The sequence below is a fragment of the Pinus tabuliformis genome, chromosome 1_1 (assembly GCF_031772625.1).
Source record: "Pinus tabuliformis cultivar Carrire ecotype Pingquan chromosome 1_1, CPIR1, whole genome shotgun sequence".
NCBI lineage: Eukaryota > Viridiplantae > Streptophyta > Pinopsida > Pinales > Pinaceae > Pinus > Pinus tabuliformis.
Window position 1 is genome coordinate 635,193,088 of NC_142297.1, and position 21,134 is coordinate 635,214,221.

At 33.1% G+C, this 21,134-nt stretch overlaps 1 pseudogene; it reads left to right on the forward strand.

Moving 5' to 3' along the window:
• Window positions 1-5,829: 5,829 nt before the first annotated feature.
• Window positions 5,830-12,202, forward strand: LOC149214924 (exocyst complex component SEC15A pseudogene; annotated as a pseudogene).
• The last annotated feature ends 8,932 nt before the right edge of the window (window positions 12,203-21,134 follow it).

The window sequence follows — 21,134 nt, forward strand, 5'->3', positions numbered from 1 at the left end:
GCGCAGAGAATCAATGAGAGGAGTTACGACTATTCTAAGGACTGGCTCTGATACCATGTCAGACCAGGAGTAACTCCAGATTAGGCAAAAATCTGATTCGTATATTTCATTAGGTAGCTATTGTTTATATACATGAATGTGACTAATCAGTTCATCTTCTTGATGACTGTTCACATTCCGGGTTCACCCAACCGCTGAGGATTAGGTATCAACAACATTAAATAAATTCAAATGATTTTTACTTTGATGTGCCCTGACAACAAATTCAACCCCATATTTCTTGAGGTGATATTTATGTTCTCTCCTATAAAATATTTCATCACGATCATAAAGATAAGGACTTCTTAAGAAAACTCCACATATGTCTATCGGAACCACATCTAATTCCACTTCATCAACGTTATTAGTTGTTATCGCAAATCTTGATCGAGACTTTTTGGTGACTTTTATCTGAGTTGATTTATTTAGCCATCCTAATGGGTAAGGTGTTGGATGATTCCATGTTTCCAAACACAAAATTTTAACTAAATATTTAGATATTAAATTCGCCTGTGATCCACTATCAAACATTGTATCTATCTTTGTATGCTTAGAATTTATCCTTATGTTAAACAATTCAACTCTTTTATATTCATGTGAAGGACTTATGTTTGATGAAGATGCAATAGTTTTTGAACTTGAAAAAGTGTTAGAATTTTTACCTATCATAACCATGATGGTTATCCTCCTTTCATCACCTGAATCTAAACCTAGATCTTGTTGGACTGCTGCAATGGCCTTGTTTTCATCCTTCTTCTTAAGGAACTTTTGGGGCTTAAGGTCTGGATGAAGCTTCCAACACTTGGATTCATCATGACTAATTCTCTGGCAATGAGAACAAGTAGGTATTTCCTTCTGAATGATCGCTGATTTCATTGTCTTCGAAATGTTCTTCCCCTTACTATCACTAGAATATTTGATTTCCAACTCTTTGTATGACTGCAATGAAAACTTGAAGGGTCTGCCGCCTAATTCAATATATATGGCCTGAACACACACTTCATCAAAATAATCAGGATTAAACATCAATAATGTATGTTGCAAATATGAATGTAAACTATTGATGTATTTTAAAAAAGTTTCACATGTATCCAATGAAATACCAAGTGCCAATGCTCTCTTTCTGAACTCCTGAGTAAACTCCTGAACGATCTACCCTTTAACTTGCCTCAGATGCTGCCAGTGAATAACATCTTGCTGCTTGTATCCTAAAGGATAGAATTATTACCTAAGAGATTTTAAAAACTTAGACCATGAAGAGATGACTTTTCCTTTACGCTTTACATCTATCGAAGTTTTACTTTCCCACCAGATTAAAGTTGTTACCCCCATTCTAAGTGTAGCTACCTAAATTTTCATTTTATCGTTAGAAATGTTCTGAATGCAAGAATACAATTCTAACTGTTTTATCCAATTATCTAGCTTTTTAGGATTCGTTTCACCATCATAAACAGGTAACTCAAATTTCACATCAAATTTCAAAAGAGATGTTTTCTTAGGTTTCTCTTCTATTTCAGATTCTACATTGGAAGAAGAAGAAGAATATGATGATGATGGAGATGATGGAGGTGAAGGTGGTTTATTAGTCTTCCCTTTACATTTGTCCTTCTTCGATGCATTTGAAGAAGAAGCTGCATCTCTCGCCTTCTTATCTTCGTACAATTCTTCGAACATCTGTTGCATAGTCAAGAATTCTTTCTGAAACTATTCTTCACTCATCTTAGTTTCAACGTTTTCACCTACATCAGGTCCTAACATGGTAGATTTATGAATGACTCCTCGCTTTCCAATCTCTACATTGATCTGCTCAAGGATTCCTTCTCCTCATTGTGACTTTGACTTGGTTAACATACAATGGAAAATTCTATAAACACAGCCTGCTCTAATAGCAAATTACATGATTTGAAAATGATCGTAGACTTAAACTGATGTAGAATTGATTAACCATTAATGATTTGAATGTTAGCTCAAAGCACGGAAATTGAGGAAAACTGCTTGAGAATAAGACTTTACGATAGTTGATTAAACACAATATAGATGCATAAAAAAAGTGAAAATAGTAAAGACACAATGATACCCGACAACAAAATCAATTATGGAGTTCATCCCTGATGGACTACATCTCCGGGCCCGCTTTCAATATAGGTAACAACTTTATTAGGATTGAAACACATGAGGTCCATTAAACAGAGATTTTATCTATCTAAATGTTCACATAGACACTTTTGATCATTGTCATGAAATATCACTCTGAACCATATTTCCAATGCCTATCACGGTTCCCATTTCTGACTCTGGATGCTCTTGTTACGCTGAAAACAAAATTGCCTATGACCTCCATAATCTGCAAACAAAAGTCAAAACCACTCTCCTCCGATTAATGTAGGAAAATTATCCTTTTAAATGCCTACAGGTACATAAAAACTACCTTGGGCTGATTTCAGGATGAATTGGTTGCTTCTGGTTAATTTTGGAACTCGGTCTTGCTAGCAACTGACACCTAGGCTAGTTGTATGGTGGTTGAATTAGTTTGTTCGACAAAAAACCAACAAAACACCCAAAAATACCTTAGGATATGTACTTAACTGGTGGTGGTTAGCTAACCGGGTAGAGGGCTAACGACTTCCATGTGAATTTTGGCAGTTAACCACCAGGTGCCACCTCCGCAGGATCCCCTAGCGGTTCCGGTGATGGCTTCATGCACTACCCGCATGTGACAACTCTCAGCGGTTCCATCTAGTGGATAACCTCCATGTTGTCATTCCAATGGTCTCGATGCTGTAGTGCTAACTCCATGGTCTTATCCAAACCCTATTCACATGCCAACTTCCAATGGTTCCAATTGGCGGTTACCAGCCCCCGACGATCTATGAATAGCCTTGTCACATGGCTCTCCGACATGGTTAGACTACCCACGCGAGCTTCTGGTGGTTAGGGCCTGATATGTAATCTATAATATTTTGATTTTTATTACATAGGCCAAGAGTGTATTAGGCTAGGGTTATGACTTAGGCTTAGGGCTTTCTTTAATACATGGTCTTGAATGTGATAGATAGGACTTCAATTTAGATGATTTTAGCATAGGTTTCTGTATAGTTTTTGAAATGTATATCGTTATAATGTAGATGGATAGGGTTGCAACTTAGGTGATAGTTTTGATAGTTTATATGGTAAATTAGGATTACGGTTTACCTTTTGCTTTAAAAAACCCATGTACAAAATATTGTCACTATGTGACGAAACCAAATACATATCGTTGACATAATCAACAGTTGTGAAGACAACCCTGACAACATATCGAACCTCTGCCATGGATGACACCCATGTTGATGATCATCTTGTGAGATAACGTCAAAACCCATGTCGACACGAAAACCTGTGAGTCAAATGACAAGACACATATCGACGACCAAATCTTAGCAGAACTGACGATGAACACAAGTCGACAGCTAGGTACAAACCCATATTAACTTAACGCCATGAAAATCATATTACCTGAACAACCTGATCCATAACCAACCTTGTCGAAGTTGACGACACCAAACTGAATTGATGACGACAATTGAACACCAGTGCAATGATCTAATGAGATCCTCCTGGATCATTAACAATAATAGAGAATTGGAAAATCAACCTACCCACTAGTAGAAGATGAGAAATTAGTGACTAGGTGACTAATAATGTTAGTCACCATAACTCTTACAAGTGAAATACGACCAAAAAAGAGAAATCTTAAGTGACACAACTAATAACGACTAACATAAATAGCTAATTTAGTCGCGGGCTAAAATATATGACTAGTTAATAAATAATACAACTAAAAATCACTAACATGAATGACTAATTTAGTCTAGGAACAAAATAAAACCACCTAACAAGTGTTACAGTAATACAAATTAGTCATTTATGTTACTCATTATAATTGTGTATGGAAACTTCAAGATGATGGATGAGGATCCATGTGAATATAACCCAACCAATAATATTTTCCTAAAAGATATTTGAGAGTGTGTTTGGGTTTGTAAAATAAACACATGTTGAAACTTAAAAAAGAAAACAAAAGCTTAAAAGTGTGTATGGATTTGTAACATAAGCTCATATCGAAACTTTATATGGCAATAAATTTAACATTTATCGTTAAATATTCTGATGGCCACCTTAAGGCAATAGGAAAACTCTAATATGATTGAAGTAAATATAATTGATAACTTCATGTCACCATGTAAATTCAACCCTGATTCGAGAAGCCAAAATAGCCATTAGAAAATGATGTATAAATTTTTTAAAGAAAACATGTAGATAAATTTAATTTTTCATAATGTAAACACATACTCTAACCTATTATTGCCATGAATTCGATCATAGGTTCATATGTCAGTATGTAAACTCAAGGCATTGGGAAAAGAGCCACTCACTGCAAGTCCAAATTTGATATTGAGTAAACACAAGGCGTTGGGAAAAGAGGCATGTGAATATAATTTCATTCACTCCAAGACCAAATTTTATATTAAGCTTAGTAAGTGGATCTCAATGCGACCAAGTGAGAACCTATTTTAGTTCGTAGTATTTAAAATGAAAGAAGACAAATTCCTGAAAAGCACTTTCCTCTCCACTCAAAAAATAGAGATAAAAAATGGGTTGACGCATTTAGAATTAACTTAAATAAAATACAAGTTGCAAAACGAACTTATTCTTTCAAACTTATATAATTAAGTAAATCCTTAAAAACTTTACATAATTAATTAACTAATAACAATAATGTAACTTAAAGTTACAATTAAGCTAGAAACTAAATTGCTATATAAAATCCATTTATTCCTAAAAGAAAAATAGGCCAATTTAAATTTGAACCTATAACATTGTGCGAGATATCTAAATAAATTATTTTATAATATAATAATATAATATATCATTTCTTATCAAATTTATAACCAAATAATGCAACAAAATGGGGCTATTTTTCCAAAACCTAAATCCACTCATTCGTAAAATAGTTACATAGTGGAGAATTTGTGATGTATACTGTTACATTCTAATTCAATATCAAAGAGAAAATAATGAAAATTCTCCATTTCCATTTATTCATGGGTTAGTTAAAAATGGTCAAACTTTTCCTCATGATTCTCCCCCCAAAAATAAGTGTTTTCTTAAGGTGTCATATTTAGCGTCAACCTTTTTTTGATCGGCTAAGCAACCACAATGATCATGGATTCTTAACCAAACCTATAGATCACCAAATGTTGGAAGGTTATAGCTATGTAAATGAGAGAAGGGAGGAATAGGGGTATTTAGTGGACCGGTCGCTGAAATCTCATACATTTCTTACAAAAAACAAGTGGATGCGCTAGGTTTTAGGATCGAATTATGTGTACAAGATACTTTACCTCGTTGGGTCAGTAAAAAAACTAGCTACCCATTCAGCTACCGAAATAGAGATCTAGGTAACAGTTAGTTTCTCTCACCTCACTGATGATAGAATGTGGTTTCATTCATTACAAACTCATTAATAAAACCTTTGAAACTTTTAATGAAATATATCTAATGAACAAAGAATTTTTTTTTGTGATTTTTTCACCTATTTTCCATTCAGCCACAAGGGGGAATGATGTTTTGGGCTTTTAATGGAAAATTATTAAATTTTCTGAAATAACATTGAAGATCAATTAACCAATTTAGATATGAAGGTGAGGGATGTTTGGTGTTTTTAATGGGGAAACTATTGAATTTTATGAACCATAATTAATGACCAATTGACCTTTTTGAGGATTAAGATTATCCATATAAGATAAAATGAAGACTAAAACCAAGAGCAGAGGCATGGTAGATACTTGGGGTGAAAAAGGGGAGGAATTTGTGTTATGCTCTCCAATCAATGATGGAGAGGATTTGGGTTCAATCATTAAACAAGGATTTGAGGTTGGGAAGCCAGAATCCCTATTGCAACAGCTCAAATATTTTGTCAAGAAAAAGGAGATTGAAATAGAGGACTTATGTAAAGTTGATTATGAGGAATTCATCCATGCAATGGATGAGCTCTGTGGGGTTTCAGTAGATGTGGATGAGTTAAAAGTAGGATGGCCAATGATAATTACCAGCTTCAACAAGTGGGTAATTCTTTCGTGGCTAAAATTGAAGAACTTCTAGAAGCTTATGCAATTAAGAAGAACTTAAAAGAAGTAATCCAATCATCGAAAAGCTATGCACATGCCATGGAGTTGTGTGTGAAATGCAACCAACATGTTATAAATTATAGTTACTACCCCACATTGAAAACTTTAGACTCGATAGAAAGAGATTACTTTCCCCAAATTCCAACCAATGCACTTAATCAAATGCTAGAAAAGAAGATCCCCGAAATCAAATCCTACATTGATAAAAGAGTGAAAAATGAATTCAATGAATGACGGTGAAGATTAGGAGTATTGCTAAATAAATTGGTGAGTTGGAAATTGCATAAGCTTCTTCTTCTTGGCAGAGAGAAGAGGAGTTGTGAGGCCGGCTAAAAGTAGGGAGAGGAATAGAGCAAGTTAGGTGTAAGGTAATGTGTATATGCTTTAGACAATGAGGATATGGAAGATGCTGATTCTATTTTAAAATTTGACATCACTCCAGTTTATAGGGCACACAATATCCAGAATTTTCTGGGTCTCGAAGATGAGTTCCAAGATTACCACTATACAAATCGTCAGTTGCAACTTAATTCAAATTTTGAAATCTCATTAGTGTAGCATTTTCTAGATTCACATAAGTTATCTTTGTTTAGATTGTTGGGTTTTTCGTAGTCAAAAATAATGTCTTGAGGATGACTGGAGGATTAATCTCCACTCCCCAAGTGGAAATGATGTGGGATACAACTATAACAAAGATGAGTTGTATTTTAGAGGATCAATTTTCACATATGTAGGTTGCAAGCCATATTTTCTTATCAAGGACTATATGAGTCTACCTGGTATGAATTTGAGAATATATGGCTACCAGGGGTGTCCTTTTCTTAATATTTTGGACAAGAATAGAGACACATATAATGAAGTTCCTCTAAACGAATGTAGAAAACAAATCAATGATGTCCTTACTAATGACAAATATGAGATGATGGTGATGAAAAAAGAGTATGAGGACAACATGAATGTGTTGGCATTCCATTTATAGACATCATATATCATGCTTTCTTTCCCTGGCATAGTTTTCTGCCATGGAGCCTGATTGTTGTTGGATTTTGATGTCTCTCGTAGAGAATTCTGTGAGCTATCTATCATATGGAGGTCACATGGACTTTTATGATGTTGTGAAGAAGTATCTAGATAATATTTTGATCAATGTTATGAATGAGGCTTTACTCAAATTGATTAACATCTCCACCCTGGTGGTATCTCATGCCATGTAGATTGTTGCCAATATGACAATTTTAGAGATAGATTGTGAATTTTTTATGCAACATGCTGCCCAATTTTGTGGCATTCATATGCGCTTGATAGAAAGGTTTCATGTTGCATTGTCCACTCAAAATGTCTTGAAGAACTCTCAAGATGATGCACATGAAGCAATTCTGAGGTTAGTTAAGTCTAAGGTAGATGATTTTATGTTGCTAACCGACAACATCAATTGGAACCCAGATGAAGTTGCACAAAATGGTAATCTATATCTAAATGAGGTGGTAATTTACTTGGAGACGTTGGTTTCTATAGCACAACAAATATTACCATTGGATGCCTTGGAGAAGGTAGGAAGGGGGGTGCTGAAGCACATATCAGACTGCCTCATGGTGACACTCACGAGGGACAATGTCAAAAGATTCAATATAAATGCTATATTATGTATTGATAATGATTTAAGAGTTCTAGAGTTCTTGTTCAGGAGAGATTCCAAACCATTAGCTTGAGTGAGATTTAGGGTGCTACAATTTTAAAGGATTTCTTGATAGAAGTATGACAACTGGTTAATATTTTATTGAGCACCTAGCCAGAGAACTTCATGAACCCTATGATAAGGGAGAAACACTACAACACTTGGGATTATAGAAATGTTGCAGTGACTTCTGAGAAGTTCAGAGATGCACTTGAAATGCTATTTGGAAGCTTGGATGGTAGTAATTTAAACAAAAATCTCCCAAAAAAGTCCATGGAAACATTAGTAAGGAGATTGAAAGATTTCAACTCACAGATTCAATGGCATGTTTCAAGTCACTAATGGAAACATTAGATGTTCAATTTATATTCATACTCTTGTGTAAATACATTAAATGGTGTTTACATGTTACAAGTTTATAGAAATATGCATTCTATTTCTCAGAGCGTTTAGGAAAAATACAATTTGTTTTATGGAGTATTTGTCTAGCTAGACAAGTTAAAATCCTCGGTAAAATCAACAGATTAGCCCATGAGAGTCAGGTGAATTATATCATTAATGAATAAATTCTTTTTGATCTACTATGTCATGTGCAATATTATTTTTTCCCTTGGCCTTTATGTTTTTTCTTCCCATTTTATATGTATTTGTCTTACATGCATAGGAACCTCCTTTCTTATGACAACCTTTTGAATATGGCCCTGAATAATTTTTTACATGGATGATCAGTAAAGTGTAGTTAGTAGGCATCTTCAAGCAATGAAGTTGAGCATAAATAATTCCTATAATTTGTTAAAATATGTGTAAAATTGGAGAAATTAACCATTTTATGATTTATTATTAAAGAAGGTTCATAATACAAATGATACTCTAGAAAACTTTGACCGAAGGCTTCACTGGACACTAAATTTGGGATGATTGAAATCTATATTTATATTTTTTAAAGGGTATAATGCAGGGAGATTTTATCAATAGACCATGGCTATTGAAGCTATATAACTTTGGAAAACAATATTTTCAACTTATTTAAGAGTTGAAGAAAATTGTTGAAGGTTCTCTCTTCATGAGTATTTCTTTGCCTAGTCTTACCTAACAAAAATTATTATTTGTTAGGTATATTTCAATCTTAGATTCTATTCTGTATTAACATTCTAACTTTGTATTTAATGCCTTGTAATATAATTAGTATTTGATATAATATAAAAGGATAGAAAATTAAATTGTCATGGTGATGTTGTTATATGTATAAGGTCATGATTGCAATCAAAGGGCTATAATGACCACATATACAGTCTACTGGATTGTGGTAAATCACCATCCAACTTTCAAATATTAAATAGTATATCAAAACAAAGTCCAACGTGGAAAACTGTATGATACGATGATTTATGAAAGTGTTATCAAAATGAAGGTTGTGATTTTGAAATTTTTTGGCAAGGAAGCAGAACCCCATATGCTATCTAGTCCACTACTCCCAATTTCACATATCTTCTTTCCCAATCTCAAACTGCACATATTTTCTTGTATCCTTTCCACTCTTACCCATCTTTACTTTTATTTGTGCCAAGCAACTTATGCTTCCAATCTATGCCTTGTTCCGCCTTAATTGTCTTTGCCTTCATGTCCCTGTTGCATATATCCCATCCTCACTTAGTACTAACAAGATAAATATTGGCCCCTCTAACTCAAGCTCAGGAAAATACCTTTGGTAAATATCATCAAAATCTTCTTTCAAGGAGAAGCTACTCGTACATGATTGTTGCTTTCTATTCTATGTTTCACTGCTCTCCCTTACAGTAACCACCTTTCTCCATTATTGTTTGAGCTGGCCTAGGTTCTCACTTATTAGAAGGCCTTCCCATACCACAATCAAAGAGGAGTTTGTGGGAGTCTGATAAGAGTAGAAAACCTCCTGCTCAAATAGCCATGGATTTCCTAGAGGCCCCATTTAAAAATTCCCATTGGAAAAGATACTATAATAATTTTTTCAAATTATGCCTCTATGTTTTCATGGATTTTTCAATTACATAAATCTTCCCATTTGGATGGTGACTATTTACTTGACAACCTTATTCTATCCATCAGTGTCAATAGAATGATAGTTTTATTTTTTACACCAAAATCACATGCTTACTACAGTTAAAAGATTAAGTAGAATCCCCTGATTTTGTGGTTCCAACTTCCTACTACAATAAGGCATATCTAGCTCCATCTTTAATTTCAAATTTCAATTCCATGAATCCATAGTCCAGTTTCATAACTCTCAAGCAACTTTCTTTTTCCATGGTTCACTATTTTATAAATATTGTTTTCCATCTTCATAAACTCCTCTCTTTCAGTTAAATGACCCTCTTTCATTGAGTTTGAATAGTTTTGTGCATTGATCAACTTTATCATCTTCACAAACAAATCTCTAAACAAATATTGATTCTCCTCTCTTGCCTCGTGATATTTCAACATGTTTCATTGCAGGGTGATGACACGCTCAAAATTGAAACATAAAGGATGATCACTGAAAGACATCGATACCCAAAAGCGTGAAATGTGAAAAGTGTAACCTTTTTGCAAGGCAATAACTACTGCAAAAATTGAGATACCTTGGATAGAGATGAATAATTCCAACACTCAGAGGAAATTGTTTATGTATGTTGAATAGAGTCCTAACACCTTCCAAGTAACTGTATAAATATGTATTCAATACTTTATGTTTTATTATGCACTCACCTATTTATTTAACACAATATTTTATTTTAGATTATCCCATCAGAGCTAGTTGTTGAAGGTGAGTAAACATTGAATCATGTTTGGACTACATTTATTTTCTAGAGTTTACCAGTGAGAAGAGATAGTGCAAGTTTTTTCAATGGCTTGCATTATATATCTATCAATGATTTGGACTAGAAACGATGGACACACAATGATGCCCTCCCAACATGGGAATGATACAATGAAACTTTATCTAGTGATTGATGTTCGATTGAGGGAACTGAAGGGCCTATGGCACACAAATTAATTCACAGAGATTGGTAGCTTGGGAATTTATTTTGTATATGACCTCCTATGCATGGAATTTTGGTTTAGTATTGAGTGGAACTAAACTTGTGTTTAGATGGGGTTGTGCTAGTTTAATCTTCCCTTTTGACAAAACCTAGAACTCAATTCATTTGATTCGATACATATAGTTATTATAATTGTTTTAGGCTTTATCCATTATGTTCTTTGTTTAATGGATCCCCACTGAGGATTTTTAACAGTTTAGTATCTCATACACTCTGGGATACTAGGCACCTGCATACCGTGCCAATGTACTAGTAAACTTAACTTTACAATATCAAAATGCAGATTCGTCCCTTTGTTTCTGGCCTCTCAGCCACTGTCATCCAACCTCAACACTTGGCTCTGATACCATGTTGAAAATCATAACTTCTATGAAGCAATATGGAAATTTTCACTAGCTAATTGGTTGGGAAAACACATTCTTGTCAGGGGTGAAAACTGCATGAACAATTTGACCATTATAGCAGACAAGAGATTATTAGTCCTAAACGTTATGTCAATTAAGATAAGATAGTGTTATCAGTTTTCAAGAAATGACCAACAAATATTTCAATGGGTGTTGAGAGGGAAACCATATGTCAATCAATTATGACAGTGTGAACATTCCTAGATGATAAAAAGTTAGCAAAAAATGTTGAGACTAGTCAAGTCTAAAGTAGACGAGTTTATGTTCCTAACTCACAACATCAATTGGAACCTAGATGAAGTTTAACAAAATGGAAGTGAGTGTCTAAATGAGGTGGTAATTTACTTGGAGACATTGGTTTCTATAGCACAACAAATATTACCATTGGAATCTTTGGAGAAGGTAGTAAAGGGGGTGTTGAAGCACATATCATACTACCTCATGGTGGGTCTTATGAGGGACAATGTCAAAAGATTCAATATAAATTCTATAATGGATATTGATAATGATTCAAGAGTGCTAGAGTCCTTTTTCGAGGAGAGATTCCACAACACTGGCTTGAGTGAGCTTCAAGGTGCTAGAAGTTTGAAGGACTACTTGAAAGAAGTTTGGAAACTGGTTAATCTTTTATTGAGCAAACGGCCAGAGAACTTCATGAACCCTGTTATAAGAGAGAAACACTGGAGTAGTTTTCATGATAGAAAGGTTGCAGTGATTTCTAATAAATTAATAGATGTGATTGAAAGGCTATTTGGAAGATTGGGGGGTAGGAATTCAAAGAAAAATCCCCCATAAAAGTCCATGGATACATTAGTAAGGAGATTTAATTATTTCAACTCACAGATTCAATGGTAATTTTCAAGTCAATACTAGAAACATTCAATGTTTAATTTATATTCATGATCTTGTGTCATTAGATTAAAGGTTGTTTACATGTTACAAGTTTATAGCAATATGCCTTATGTTTCTCATAGGATTTAGGAAAAATATAATTTGTTGTATGGAGTATTTGTCTAGATACAAAAGTTAAAAGCCTCGGTAAAATCAACAGATTAGCCCATGAGACTCATGTGAATTATATCATTAATGAATAAATTCTTTCTGATCTACTATGTCATGTGCAATATTGTTTTTCCCCTTGCCCTTTATGTTTTCATTTCCCATTTTATATGTATTTTTCTTACATTCATAGGAACCTCCTTGCTTATGAAAACCCTTTGAATATGGTCGTGAATCAATTTATGCATGGATGATATGTAAAGTGCAGTCAACAAGTATCTTCAAGTAATGAAACTCGGCATAAATAATACCTATAACTTGTTAAAATATGTGTAAAGTTGGAGAAATTAATGATTTTATGATTTAAAATGAAATAAGGTACATAATACAAAATATAATCTAGAAACCTTTGACCAAAGGAGAGGAAATGTTTCTTGAATAAGGCTTGGTTGGACACTAAATTTAGGATGATTGAAATCTATTTATATTTTCTATAGGGTAAAAGGCAAGGATTTCTATTGGTAGAACATGGCTATTGAATATATATAACTTCCATGCACAAGATTTTAAACTTATTTAAGAGCTGTACAAAAATTTCGAAGCTTCACTCTTCATGAGTGTTACTTTGCTTAGCCTTACCTAACCAGCATTATTATTTGTCTGGTATCTTTCAGTCTCAAATTCTACTGCGTCTTCACATTCTAAGTTTGTATTTAATACCTTGTAATATAATTGGTATTTGAGATAATATAAAAATGATAGAAAATTAATTTGTAATGATGATTTTTTTATCTGTATAAGGTCATGATTGTTGGAAAAGGGCTATAATAACCACATATACAGTCCCCCAGATTGTGGTAAATCACCATCCAGCTTAGAAATATCAAATATTCTATAAAAAAAATCTCCAATGTGGACAGTTGTAGGATACAATGATGTATGAAAGTGTTATCAAAATCAAGGTTGTGATTTTGAAATTTCAGGAGCAAGATAGTGGAACCCAATCTGCTATCTAGTCCACTACTCCCAATTTCACATCTCTTCTTTCCCATTCTTAAACTATAGAGAATTTATGTATCCTTTTCACTCTTACCCATTCTTAGTTTTCTCAATGCCAAACAACTTATGCTTCCCATATATGCCTTATTTCACCTCTCTCATCTTTTCCTTCATGTCCTCGTTGGATATATCCCATCCTCACTTAGTACTAACAAGCTAAATACTGACCCATCTATCTCAAGATTAGGAAACTACCTTTGGTAAAGATCGTCATAAAACTCTTTCAAGGAGAGGCTACTAGTACATGATTGTTGTTTTCTATTCTATGTTTCACTTATCTCCCTTACTGTAACCACATTTCTCCACTATTTTTTTAGCTGGTCCAGGTCCTCACTTATTATCAGGCCTTAACATCCCACACTCAAAGAGGGGATTGTGGGGTTCTGCTAAGAATAAAACAACTCCTACTCATCTAGGCATGGATTTCCTACAGGTCCCATTGGAAAACTCACATCGGAAAAGATACTATAATAATTTGTTCAAAGTATGCCTCTCTGTTTTCATGGCATTTTCCATTACATCAATCTTATGATTTGGATGGTGAATATTTACTTGAGAACCTCATGCTATCGATCAGTGTCAATAAAATGAAAATTTGGTTTTTTACACCAAAATGACATGCTTACTATACTTAAAAGGTTAAGTAGAATCCCCTGATTTTGTGGTTCCAACTTCCTCCTACAACAAGGCATATCTAGCTCCATTGTTAATTTCAAGTTTCAATTCCATGAATCCATAGTCCAATTTCAATATTTTATAAAGATCTTTTTCCATCTTCACAAACTCCTCTCTTTTAGTTAATTGACCTCTTTCATTAAGTTTTAATAATTCTGTGCATTGATCAACTTTATCAGCTTCACAAACAAATCTCTAAACAAATATTGATTCTCCTCTCTTGCGTTGTGATATTTCAATATGTTTTATACTTTTAGAGTGAGAGGAATAACCTCTCAATGGAGTTTAATTAACTCAATGTTTTGGAGTTCCACATGAGTCCATCTTTAGTGGATACACTAATAGTGTAAGAGAAGATTAATGATGTACTGTAGAGCTAAACTTATGTATGTATATAGATTCTGGAAACGAATAAATAAGAAAAGATTTAGTCGGCCAAATTCATTTGAAATTTCAATTTTTGTTTTATCTTATATTTATTTAATTGTTTAATAGATGATTTAATTTAGAAATAATTGATTTTTGCATGAAAATTAGGGTTTTATTAGTTATTTCGATTGTCATAGAGAATTGTTAATGTTTTAAATTAATTTTTATATTGAATTTTAATTTTTTTGATTAACCTAATTAATGTATTTAATTACAATATTATCATATTATTTTAATGGATTTAAATATATAAATTTTAAATTATTTTAAAATTTTGTAAGTATCTAAATAGAATGTATATTTAATAAGCTTTAGTTATGTTGAATTGTTTATGGCTGAATTATGTTTTTCTAATTTGTTATTATAATTATTTTATCAGAAAGTTGAACAAACACCTTAGGATTGTTTCTTTAAATTTTTTTATTAAATTTTTTATTTAGTATTAAATTTAATTTGTAATCTTGTTTTAATGAACTAAGATTAGCATTTGAGAATAAAATAAAATTTCATATTCTCAAACCCTAATCTTAGATCATTAAAACAAGATTACAAATTAATTTAATACTAAATAAAAAAAATTTAATCAATAAATTTAGAGAAACAATCCTAAGGTGTTTATTCAATTCCAATAAAATAATTATAATAACAAATTAGACAAACAAAATTCATCTATAAACAATTCAAAATAACTAAAGCTTATTAAATCTACATTCTATATAGATAGTTACAAAATTTTAAAATAATTGAAAATTTATGTATTTAAATCCATTAAAATAATATGATAATATTGTAATTAAATACATTAATTAGGTCAATCATCAAAATTAAATTTCAATATACTAAATAATTTAAAACATTAATAATTCTCTATGACAACCCTAATAACTAATCAAACCCTAAATTTCATAGAAAAATCAATTGATTCTAAATTAAATAATCTATTAAACAATTGAATAAATTGAAAATAAAAAAAAATCTTCCAAATATCAAATGAATCTGGTCAACTAAATATTTTCTTATTATTCATTTCCAAAATCTATATACATATATATGTTTAGCTCTACAATACATCGTTAATATTCTCTTACACTATTAGCGTATCGCCTGAAGATGGACTCACTTGGAAGTCCGAAATGTTGGGTTAATTAAACTCCATTAATAGGTTATTCCTCTCTTTCTAAAAGTATTATCCCCACCTGTATGGATTCATTATTTAAAAAAATTTATACCATTCATTGCAAGGCGATGACACACTCAAAATTGAAACATAAAGGATGATCACTACAAGGCATCAATACCCAAAAGCCTGAAATGTGAAAATTGTAACCTTTTGTAGGGAAATAACTACTGCAAAAACTGAGATAGCTTGGCTAGAGAATAATTCCAACATTCAAAGAAATTTTTTTATGTATGTTGAATAGATTCACAATACCTTCCAAGTATCCATATAAATATGTATTCAATACTTTAATTTATTATTATACACTCACTTGTTTGTTCAAACTATATTTTCTTTTAGATTATCCCATCAGAGCTAGTTGATGAAGGTGAGTAAACATGGAATCATGTTTGGACTGAATTTATTTTCTAGAGTTTGTCAGTGAGGAGAGAGGGTGAAAGTTTTGTTAATGGCTTGCATTAGAGGTTTGTCAATGATTTGGACTAGCAACGATGGGCACACAACCATGCCCTCCCAACATGGGAACAATACAATGAAACTTCATCTAGTGATTGATGTTCCATTGAGGGCAATGAAGGGCTTATGGCACACAAATGATTTCACAGGGATTGAGAGATTGGGAATTGCATTTGTAGATGACCTCCTATGCATGGAAATTGGGTTTAGTACTGATTGGAACTAAACTTGTGGTTAGATGGGTTTGTGCTAGTTTAATCTTCCCTTTTGACAAAACCTAGAACTCAATTCATTTGATTCAATACATCTAGTTCCTATAATCGTTTTAGGCTTTAGCCATTAGGTTCTCTGTTTAATGGATCCATGGTAAGGATTTTTAATATTTTAGTGTTGCACACACTCTTGGATACTAGGCACCCTCATACCGTGCCAGTGTACTAGTAAACTTACCTTTGCAATATCAAAATGTAGATTTCTCCCTTGAACATCCTCCTCCCCTTAAGCCATGCTTTGTTTTTGGCCTCTTAGCCACTGCCAGCCAACCTCAACACCTGGCTCTAATACCATGTTGAAAATCATAAATTCTATGAAGCAGTATGGAAATTTTCCCTAGCCAATTGGTTGGGAAAACACATTGTTGTCAGGGGTGAAAACTGCATAAACAATGTGACCACTATAGTAGACAAAAGATTATTAGTCTGAAAGGTTGTGTGAATTAAGATAAGATAGTATTATGAATTTTCAACAAATTACCAACAAATATTTCAATGGGTCTAGAGAGGGAAACCATATGTCAATAGATTATGATAGTGTGAACATGCCTAGATGCTAAAAAGTTAGCAAAAAATGTTGAGGCTAGTTAAGTCTAAGATAGATGAGTTTATGCTTCTAATTGACAACATCAATTGGAACCTAGATGAAGTTCCAAAAAATTGCAGTGAGTATCTAAATTAGGTGGTAATTTACATCAAATATTACCATTGGATGCTTTGGAGAAGGTAGGAAGGGAGGTGTTGAAGCACATGTCAGACTGCCTCATGGTGACACTTATGAGGGACAATGTCAAAATATTCAATATAAATTGTATAATGGGTATTGGTAATGATTTAAGGGTGCTAGAGTCCCTTGTCGAGGAGAGATTCACTGTCTTGAGTGAGCTTCAGGGTGCTACAAGTTTGAAGGACTGCTTGACAAAAGTGCAACAATTGGTTAATATTTTAATGAGTAACTAGTGACAGAATGCCATTAAACATGTTATAAGGGAGAAACAATACATTTTTTTGTATTATAGAAAGGTTCCAGTGTTGATTATTTTTGGAAACCTGCATAGAAAAAAGAGTTATGAGGGTGATATTTTATGTCTTGGAATCTAAAGAAAATAGTTGGTGTGCCAGTTCTGATTGGTATTATAGTTGGAAAGGTTGGAATGGATGGCCAAGATTTAGAAACCCCCAATCATGTTAAACATGTAGTCATGATCCTGCAATTTTTTTTTGGAGAAACTACTATACCAGTCCCTATTGCATTTGTTGCAACAAACTGAGGTGGTGACCAATTCATTAAGGGTGCGTATTATTATGTTGTCTTCAGTGCTTCTAGAAAGGAACACTATGTTTTAGGTAGACCTGTATAATTTTTTTTTCTTTGCTGGGGAGGAAACTTGTAAAGAGAATCTTGATACTATTGGTGGTGCACTGATGAGTGGTCTTTGAGAAGTTGTCTGAATCATTGACATTATAGAAAATAGGGATGACTCCATGATAGAGTCTGAGGCTATGGTTGTTGCACAAAGGCAGTCTGATAGTGAAAGAAGTGAATTGAGGGACATGGGTAAGATGCTTGATGTGAGAGATATTTCCATTGTTCTTTGAAAAGGATATATTAATGGGGAACAAAATCCTTTGAGAAAATATGATTTACTTCAAGACATGTTTTGAAGTGCAAAGAGAACAAGTCAGTGTCTATGTTTAGCAAAGAAGATGTTGTATCTTCTTGCTGCTGCTATTGAGTGTTTTTCTGGCATGAAAGAAAGTCTTGGAATTCTCAACATATGGATCTTGGTATGCTAAATTCATTTTCCTAAAAAAAAATTGCAAGTTCATCTAATGGATTTGAAATCAATTATCAAGGATTACCTTGTCATTTCATTTTGCAAGGAGATTGTAATACTATGAGTTTAATTCAAATTTCATCAGAGGCATTCCATTATTTATAGATAAATAAATTGTGTGTCTCTTTATAATTTGTTATGCATTGATTTTCCTCTAATCAAATCAAATGGAAGTGCTTGATGGCTATTGTCGTGTGGCATTAAATTTCTCTCATTCCCACTCCAGAAATTTCCAATTTTCTAATTGAGTTGATAGTTCATATTAAACTGGCATGGTTTGTGAATTTAGGAAATTTTGATTTATTATCTCTATATTCTTCAAGTTTAAAAGTGTAATGAAGCCTCATGTATCTTATTATTATAATTTGTTTTTAGTTTGTACTTGGTTACTCTATATTTGAGTACTTCTACATCCTAAACAAGTCAAACTTTCATATAATTGTAATTGTATTTAGTTCTTGATTTGCAAATGACATTAAAGGTGTTGTTAAAAAAATATTAGAAAGAAACGTGGGTGAAGAATGCATCTTTATGTTATAGTGGACTAAGGGAGTATCTATTTTTTTCCTTTTGCATGGGGAAAATAATATTCCATGGGCAAAGATGGGACACAACTCTTCCTCCACTGTGTACAATTGCTACTGATCTCTTCAACTAATATGATTACAGTACAACAATCTCGTAAAGACACTGAAACTTCACCACATATTGTAGTTCTTTTTTTGCTCTTGTTTTCTTATGCTATTGCTTTAATTATATAGCTGATCCTATATCAATTGAATTTTTTAAATGAGCACATAAATTTTTCATGTTCCAACGATGATTTTTTTATAAATAACAAAGGGAATTTGCTACTTGATTTTACAGTTAAGAGGAAAGTTTGTATTTGATTCATTATATATTTGCAAAAGTTGCTAGTATAGCTCAAAAAATAAGATGCTTAGAGTTCTATGGTATGTTTAGTTAGTAAGAAGTCCTCTTTTCTTGTTCACCACATAAGATTTCAATCAATGATGTCCAAAGTTCACTTCTATCGTGGAGCCACGAAGAATCCATGGTTGGGAAAGCATAGTTATGTAGTAGAAATACATCAGGTCAGGAAGACTCACACTCTAGAAAATTTTCTAGCAAGTAAATTAATATTACTCAAGGGAATAAAATTCATAGGTTTATAATTGATACTAAGACTTCCTAACCCATCTCGAAGCCCTAATAGAAGTGTAAATTGTGGATTGAACGTAGATAAAGCAATTCTTGGGAACCATAGGCTTTTCCAAGGATAGAAATAAAAACAATATGTGCACTATGGGAAGATAAAATAACAAAATATTCTTTTTTTATGGTAATTCCTCTCCATAGGTTAATATAGAGGATTGCTAGAGAAATAAAACCAAATCTGTAAGTTCTATACCTATTGAGGAGTGCAGCATTAATGGTGAAAATAGTGAATTTTTCTTTTGTCAGTGTGTAATAAAACTCAAATTTTATCTTCAGACCTTGGTGAAAAGGAAGAGTGAAAGGAAGAATTGGCAGAGGGAACTGTTGAGAAAGAAAGAAGAAAATATTGTGAACCTAGTGAGAATTAAGAATGTACCAGTGAAGGCTTCTCTATCCATTCTCAGGAAAAAATAGTAGCATGGATGAAAGTGAGATGAATTTACTCGCAAGCATAGGTGTGACTGAAATCTCAAAAGATGAGAATGCAGACATGGTAGGCAATTCTACAACAACCTTCATGAGAACATGAGGGAATTTATGCCAGGACAATTTATTAGGTTATGGATCCAAACTCAATTCACTTGAAGTGAAGATGTAATAGGTAAAAATGTATTGAATATGAAGAAAGACAATAATGATCACTATTCCGTAGATCATCGAGCTGCTTCTAGAACCAAATGAGATAGATTTCAAAATGTGGAATTTACTGGTAAAAAGGATGATGCTTTAAATTCCTCTATGAGGGCTTTGGAAACTAGAAATATTTCTATGGTATAGGATGGTATGAAGGGCCTTAGTGAAGAAAAAATACAAGAGAACTCATGTTCAAGTAGGGGTGGGGAACAACCAAGGGATGGGTTCTGTTATGATGTTGAAGAACTCTACATCAGAGGAAAAGATGTATTGGATTCAGATTTTGAGAAAAAAATCTGAACTAGAGAGAAGAGATTAACAAGAGGGACTTGGTGGACACCAAATGCAGGATGAAATTAATTTACAACAAGAAAAGGTACATGGAAGGGGAATTAGTGTAGAAAGAGACAACTAAGGAAGTAGTGAACACTGCTCAAAAAAGGAAAAAGAGGTTGGAAATGAAAACTAACAAAAGTGTAAGTGAAGGATATATTCCATGCATACGGTCCTCTAATTATGATCTTAAGGAGCCAAATAATTATCATTCAGGCCTTCTTGACAATGATTTTGTGCAAATTACACATCAAGTGGAAAAGAAGGTTGGCAAAAGAAGAGGGCCATGAAAAGCAGTCTTGCTATAATAAGGTGTCTGATAAAGATGTAGTGGATATAAGTTTGTATTATGAACAAAATAAAAGTAATGATGTGCTTTATTCCAAGGAACATCATTTTTCCTATGGACTTGAACATGAAGACAAAGGGAAGGGTGAACATAAAGGTAATGAACATCTTCCTGTTTGAAGGAGCATCACATATACAAATGATAGTCATGTAACTCTGATCGAAAAAAGAGAGTACAGGGAGCCAGAGCAGACCGTGAAATATGGAGAAGTAGAAAATAAGGGAATTGATGTGACTATTAGTTATGAAAAGAAAAATGTTACTATAGAGATGGCATCTTGTACTATTCTTGATATTTGTGACATTGAAAGGAAAGTTCAAATCAAACTTTACGAGATTTCAGAGGT